Below are 6,979 nucleotides of genomic sequence, written 5' to 3'. Positions count from 1 at the left end.
ATGTCATCAAGGAATGAATAGATAACGTCAATTTATTTTTTAATGTTGCTGTTGGGAATTGCTGTTTTAGCTCTTCCCAGGGAATACTAAAATATTTTTTGAGTAACTCATTTGCTGGCAAAACCTGAATTGAACTATTTATATGTATATTTATAATCTCAATGGATCCTACTTTGAGTGAATATTGGTTAATTTTGTTGCAGATATATTAATGGGTTCCATTACAGAGTGGAGCCTCGGGCCCCACAGATGGTATTATGTAGCTCATTTTTGGACTGGGGCTATAGATGCACACACTTGTACATATAGAGTTTGTGTATCTTAGGCCCCACTCCAAAAATGGCCACTGCAATACTTCTCATTCCCACAAATTCTTCCAAAACGTCCACTTCTCATCAAGAGGTGAGGCCTGTTTCTTCTTCCCCTTGAAACTGGGATTTTATGCCTGCCTTGATGAATAAAAAGCAGTGGAATAAACACTGCTTGACTTTCAACGCCAGGTCTTCAAAGGGCATATGACTTCTGCCTGTCTTCCTTTTTCTCTTGAACTTCCTGCCCTTGGAACCCAGTCACCATGTCCCAGGCCACATGGTGAGGTCACAAGGAGGTGTTCTGACCCACAGTCTCTGCTAAGGTTTCAAACACCAGCCAACACCAACCACTGGATATGCCAGCAAATAAACCTTAATGTGACCCCTGCCCTGGGCATGCAAGCATCCCACCTGTTGGCCAAATGGAGCAAAGAAAAGCTGGTACAACCAAGACCTGCCCAAAATGCAGATTCCTGAGAAAAGTGAAAGTTTTTGTTGTTTTATTAAAACCCACTAAGTTTGGGGGTAATTGTTATGCAGTCATAGTAACTAGAATACCATCATCTTACCTTAAGATGTGAACAATTCTGGATTCCAAAACCTACCAAAGGTTTTCAGATAAGACATGTACACTATAATCATGCATTTGTATATCTATTTTTCAGTGGAATTAGAAGTTCTCTGAAGACAAGAACTAGGTCTTTTTATCTTGGTATTCTCAGAGCCGGTGTCTAAGAGTTAGTAGGTCCTCAAGGCATGTTTGTTGAACTAATGAAAGAATAAACCAAAGAAAAAACACAGTTCCAAACAAGTGGCTGTTTCAAAATAATTATTTAAGAGTCTATACTTTTATTCAACTCAGTCCATTGCCCAAAAATAACTTAGAATGTCTTATTTTTATAATTATTTTCAGCTTATAAACCATAAAAAAGTTTCATTAGCTTTCTTATTGTTTTTATCCTAAAATATTATCTATTATGATCATGTATTTTGTCTATCAAACTATGTTCCAAATTATCTTTGGCCATTTCCAAAAATCAAATGCATCATTAAGGACGAATGCTTTTCCATTACTGAGACTAATAAAAATAACTTGACAAAAACTCTGAAGGTGATTCCAAAACAGGAGACCGCATTGTTTTTGAACAATGCAGTGCTCAAATGCCATGTAATGCAATGAGGTGTTGATGCAAAGACTTCAGCATCCATGGTGACACCTTTAGGAGAGACAAAAACCCCACTAATTTGGAGTGTAAATTCTAAGTTGCATGACAAAAATATAAGTTTATTCATCTCATGATCACATATCATATCACACACATATTTAACTTTATGAAGACAAAGGGAGGAAAGGAGATAAAGAGAAAGTCCATAACATCACAAAGGCATGAATAGATAACATCAATTTCTTTGTTAATTTTCCTGTTGGGAATACCTACTGTATTAGTCCGTTCTCATGCTGCTAATAAAGACACATCTGAGACTGGGTATTTATAAAGGAAAGAGGTTTAATGGACTCACAGTTCCACATGGCTGGGGAGGCTTCACAGTCACGGTGCAAGGCAAAAGAGAAGCAAAGGCATGTCTCACATGGCAGCAGGAAAGACAGCGTGTGCAGGGGAACTCCCATTTATAAAACCACTGGTTCTCCTAAGACTTATTCACTATCACCAGGACAGTCTGGGGGAAACCACCCCCATGATTCAATTATCTCCACCTGGCCTTACCCTTGACATATGGGGATATTACAATTCAAGGTGAGATTTGCTGGGGGGACAAGCCAAACTATATCACCTACTTTAGCTGTTCCTCGGGAATGAGCTTGAATGATGAAATAAGTAAGGCACTACTTTTACAGTTTCGCTGCCCAACACTGGTTTGGTTCGACTTTAATAAATCCTTGCTGCCCTGTTTTCCTCCTTCCTCACTTTCAGTCAAGGGCTTGAAGGGGGTTGCATGTAAGAGCAGCTCGGCATCATTCACATTCAGAGGAAACATCAATGTGATAGCAAAAAGAGAAAAAAGTTATTGAAATAAATATAAACACAGTCTCTCAAAAGAATGTCAAAAGGGGGATGAATCTTCCAACCCACAGCAGAAGTTCTTGAAAAGCTGATTTCACCTTTGCCTTCTCTCTGATGTGGCACAGAGCCCAGCAGGACATCCCCTTCTTTCTCTTCCTATTCTTCCATAATCCCTCTCTCTACCCCTCTCCCTCCCACGCCCCTTCCCACATACACCGCACCCCATCCTTCTTTCTGTCCTACCCATCTCATCTTCTGAATCTGTTCTTTTCTCCTGGATGACTAACTTGCTGCCTTTTCTCTATCAACTAAACTGGCCTTGACTTCATTTAATTCCCTTCTTCTTTCATTAACCCAGTCCTGTACAATTCTGGGCCCAGGAACACAGCATGAGTGACAACAGAATTCTCTTTTTCAAGGCAATGAGTGGGAGAACCTGGAATCCTTAGGCACATATACATATACATATGTATATGTTGTCATAACAACACCTTACACATGGAATTATATTTCCCTAAATAGTAGTAGTAATATGGGTAACCTCATCTATATCTCTATAGTTAGGGTATCATAAAATATATCATGGTCTAGGTCCAGTGTGGTGGGTCACGAATGTAATTCCAGCACTTTGCGAGGCTGAGGCAGGCAGATCACTTGCCATCAGGAGTTCAAGACCAGCCTTGCCAACATGGTGAAACTCCGTCTCTACTAAAAATATAAAAATATAAAAATTAGCTGGGCGTGGTGGTGTGCATTTGAAGTGCCAGTTACTCAGGAGGCTGAGGTAGGAGAATCATTTGAACCCGGAAGACAGAGATTGCAGTGAGCTGAAATGGCACCACTGCACTCCAGCCTGGGCAGCAGAGCAAGAAAAAAAAAAAAAAAAAAATATATATATATATATATATACACATACACCATGGCCTGACTCCAGATGAACAGTTCAGGGACCAGCTATTCACTGATATATATTGCTGCAGATTTGGATAAATTGGTATTGATTTAAATGGATGGGTATCTCATCCAGTTGAGAGCTACCTCATCACTGAGGCTACCTTATTCCTGGGGTCCCCCTCGTTGGACCTGACATCTCAGCACCAATTTTATAGGCCTGGAAATTGCCAAGGACCTGGCAATGAGTGTCAAGTATCCTCTCTTCTATTCCCCAACCCCACTCCACTCTGAACTCTGAGCCCTGGGTGAAGTTCTGGGAAATGAAGGGTGAGCAAGCTGCAGGAGTAGGACTTCCCATTTACGACAGGGTTGCCAAAGAAAATACAAGACACCTAGTTCACTTTGAATGCATAATTTATTAGTATAAAGCATGAACCAAATGTTGCATGGGACATACTTATACTTTTTAAAAAAGTATTCATTGTGTGGAATTCAAATTTAACTGGGTGTTCCTGTTTGATTCCCTCCCTAGATCTGGTAACCCTAATTTATGGCATTTGGTGAGAGAATATCAACCAGGAATACCTAATGCTTAAAAATGAGAATTCTCAGGTACATAGTGCCTCTTGAGTTGCCCACAAAAATATACCTAAAACATCAGAATATTTAAAAGTCAGCCTCTAAGTACAGCAGGTCAGACAGAGGCAGTCTGAAGCATGAAGATGCTTAGGTAGCTGAAAGTGTTTTATTGGTGTACTATAGACGGAGGTCAAGTCAGCTTGTCCTTAAAGAGTAGATGAGGTTGGAGCCCTGCGAAAATTTACTTGTCAGCATTACTCGTATAGATGAGTTCAAAGTCTCTTCTTATTTCCTGGAAAAGGCGTTGGGAATTTCAAAGCAAAATACTTGCAGGAATGTTTTATTTTATTAATTATTTTTTGAAACGAGGTCTCGCTCTGTTGCCCAGGCTGGAGTACAGTGGCATGGTCTCGGCTTGCTGCAACCTCCGCCTCCCATGTTAAAGTGATTCTCCTGCCTTAGCCTCCTGAATAGCTGGTATTACAGGCACGTGCCACCATGCCTGGCTAATTTTTGTATTTTTAGTAGGGACGAGATTTCACCATGTTGGCCAGGCTGGTCTCAAACTCCTGACTTCAGATGATCCGCCCGCCTGGGCATCTGAAAGTGTTGGGATTAAAGGAGTGAGCCACCGTGCTCAGCCCCATTTAGCTTTTAAATAATTATTTAGTCACATGAAGTTACACTGCTATAGTTTCACTATCTGCTAAGAATTGGGGTGAGAGTACTTTTTTCTTTTTTTCTAAGAATAATCAGGATTGAAGATAAGAAAGTGAGTTAGCCACATTAGAATGTATTTCTCACTTTGAATATTCACTTTTCTACTCAGTCTGTGTTAGATTTTTCAGGAAAAAAAATCATGAGCTTTTTGAGCACTTTTGTGATGACTACCGCTATCACTCTTTAAATTTTCCTAGTCGGTGTAGTTCGTTTTATTGTAGTATCTTTGGTCTTTAAGTTTTCTCAATTTGGCAATGTAGATTTCCTTCCAATTTTAAAACACCCGCCGGGCATGGTGGCTCACACTTGTAATCCCAGCACTTTGGGAGGCTGGGGGGGGTGGGGGTGGATCACTTGAGGTCAGGAGTTCAAGACCAGCCTGGCCAACATGGTGAAACCCCATCTCTACTAAAAATACAAAAATTAGCTAGGTGTGGTGGTGCGTGCCTATAGTCTCAGCTATTCCGGAGGCTGAGGCAGGACAATCACTTGAACCCAGGAGGTGGAGGTTGCAGTGAGCTGAGATGGCACCACTGAACTCCAGCTTGGGCAACAAAGTGAGAATGAGAGACTGTTTGGTCCCCGCAGTCAGTCCAGACTAAGGAGCGTGCTTGTTCAGCTCAACAGCAGTCACCATGGTGCACGGAAGCACACAGCCACTCCCCATTGCCTGAATAGTATGGGGCCCCGAACAGGGAGTTTGGGTCAATGATGAGATGGAGCCTGAGTGAACTCAGAGCATCTCAGAGATCAGAGCAGAGAAACAAGAAGATGCATTTTGGGTGTGTTCAGAGAAGTAGGACAGGGTGGGCCTTCAGGGTGAAAGTTCAGGCAGGAGCAGGTGAGGGACTAGCCTGCTTTTGTTTTCATTGAAGAATTCCAAAAATTATTTCGCATCTTCAACTCTCTGTTTGAAAAGAATGCTATTCTACTGAAACATGACTGCAGAGTTAAAGCAAGTCTGTTAAATGTCATCGAGGAAAATAAACCTAGACTCACCCGACCTGGCAACCTCTTCCTGCATGTCCCCTGTCCCCATCCGCAAACACTGACCTGTCTGAATTCCATTCCGCGTTGCTTTTAGTGTTTTTGATGTGGTGTCTGATGTGAAACACAGCAGGTCCTTCTCATCTTAACAGCCTGCTAACCTGTGCACTCACTGAATGCCGAAGCAGCCTCTTAGATACCCTCATTTCCTACAGGGGCTGGAACCTAGAACAAAGTGCTGTGGACATAAGTAGGCATTGAGAGTGAATTAATGAATGCAACCTCCAAATTGCTAACATTTAAAAATACTAATTAGTGGCTGGGCGTGGTGGCTCACACCTGTAATCCCAGCACTTTGGGAGGCCGAGCTGGGCAGATAGCTTGAGGTCAGGAGTTGGAGACCAGCCTGGCCAACATGGTGAAACCCCATCTCTACTAAAAATACAAAAATTAGCCAGGCATAGTGGTGCACGTGTGTAGTCCCAGCTACTCCGGAAGCTGAGACAGGAGGATCACCTGAGCCCGGGAGGCAGAGGTTGCAGTGAGCCGAAATCACGCCACTGCACCCCAGCCTAGGTAACATAGCAAGACCCTGTCTCAAAAAATAAAAATAAAAATACTAATTAGTATAATATGATTGCTCTCAAAAATAAAACAGAACAGAATCACAGAGATTCTCTTGCCTTGACCGTTCTCACACAGACTCCTTTAGAATGAGACTGAAGTGCAAAGTCAGGAGAGTGTATAATAGACTTCAGTCTCCTGAGTTATCAGTTTGGCAACCTCCACTAGAGTTAAATTAGCCATAAGAAAATGAATGAAAGTGCTACCATGCTACATACATCAGGAAAAAGAACAAAATGAAATCATATTGACAAAATACGTCTCTCTTTTCTCTAGAATTGTTCATTTGATCTTTATCCCAAACCTTCCTTGATGTGATTAACCAAAAATTGAAAATTGAAGATATGAGACACATAAAGGGTTATTTGAACCTGTAATCCCAGCACTTTGGGAGGCCAAGGTGGGCGGATCACCTGAGGTTGGGAGTTTGAGACCAGCCTGACCAACATGGAGAAACCCCCGACTTTACTAAAAATACAAAATTAGCCAGGCGTGGTGGTGCATGCCTGTAATCCCAGCTACTCTGGAGGCTGAGGCACGAGAATCACTTGAACCCAGGAGGCAGAGGTTGCGGTGAGCCGAGGTCACACCATCGCACTCCAGCCTGGGCAACAGAGCAAGACTCCATCTCAAAAAAAATAAAAATAAAAAGGTTATTTGATTATCTACTCTGGTTTTGAGGCCACATGGACAATTACACATTCCCTACAGAAATATTTTCTAGAGCTCTGTCCATTCCATTCCCAGTACTCTAGATGTCTTGAAGTCTTTTTCCGAGGAGCTTATTCCAGTTAGGCTGAAATACCTGACAGTTTTTCTAAAACTTCTATTACAATTTGT

The sequence above is a fragment of the Pongo abelii genome, chromosome 8 (genome assembly GCF_028885655.2).
Source record: "Pongo abelii isolate AG06213 chromosome 8, NHGRI_mPonAbe1-v2.0_pri, whole genome shotgun sequence".
Lineage (NCBI taxonomy): Eukaryota > Metazoa > Chordata > Mammalia > Primates > Hominidae > Pongo > Pongo abelii.
The sequence above is the reverse complement of the archived record's forward strand: the minus strand, read 5'-3'. Positions refer to the sequence as shown.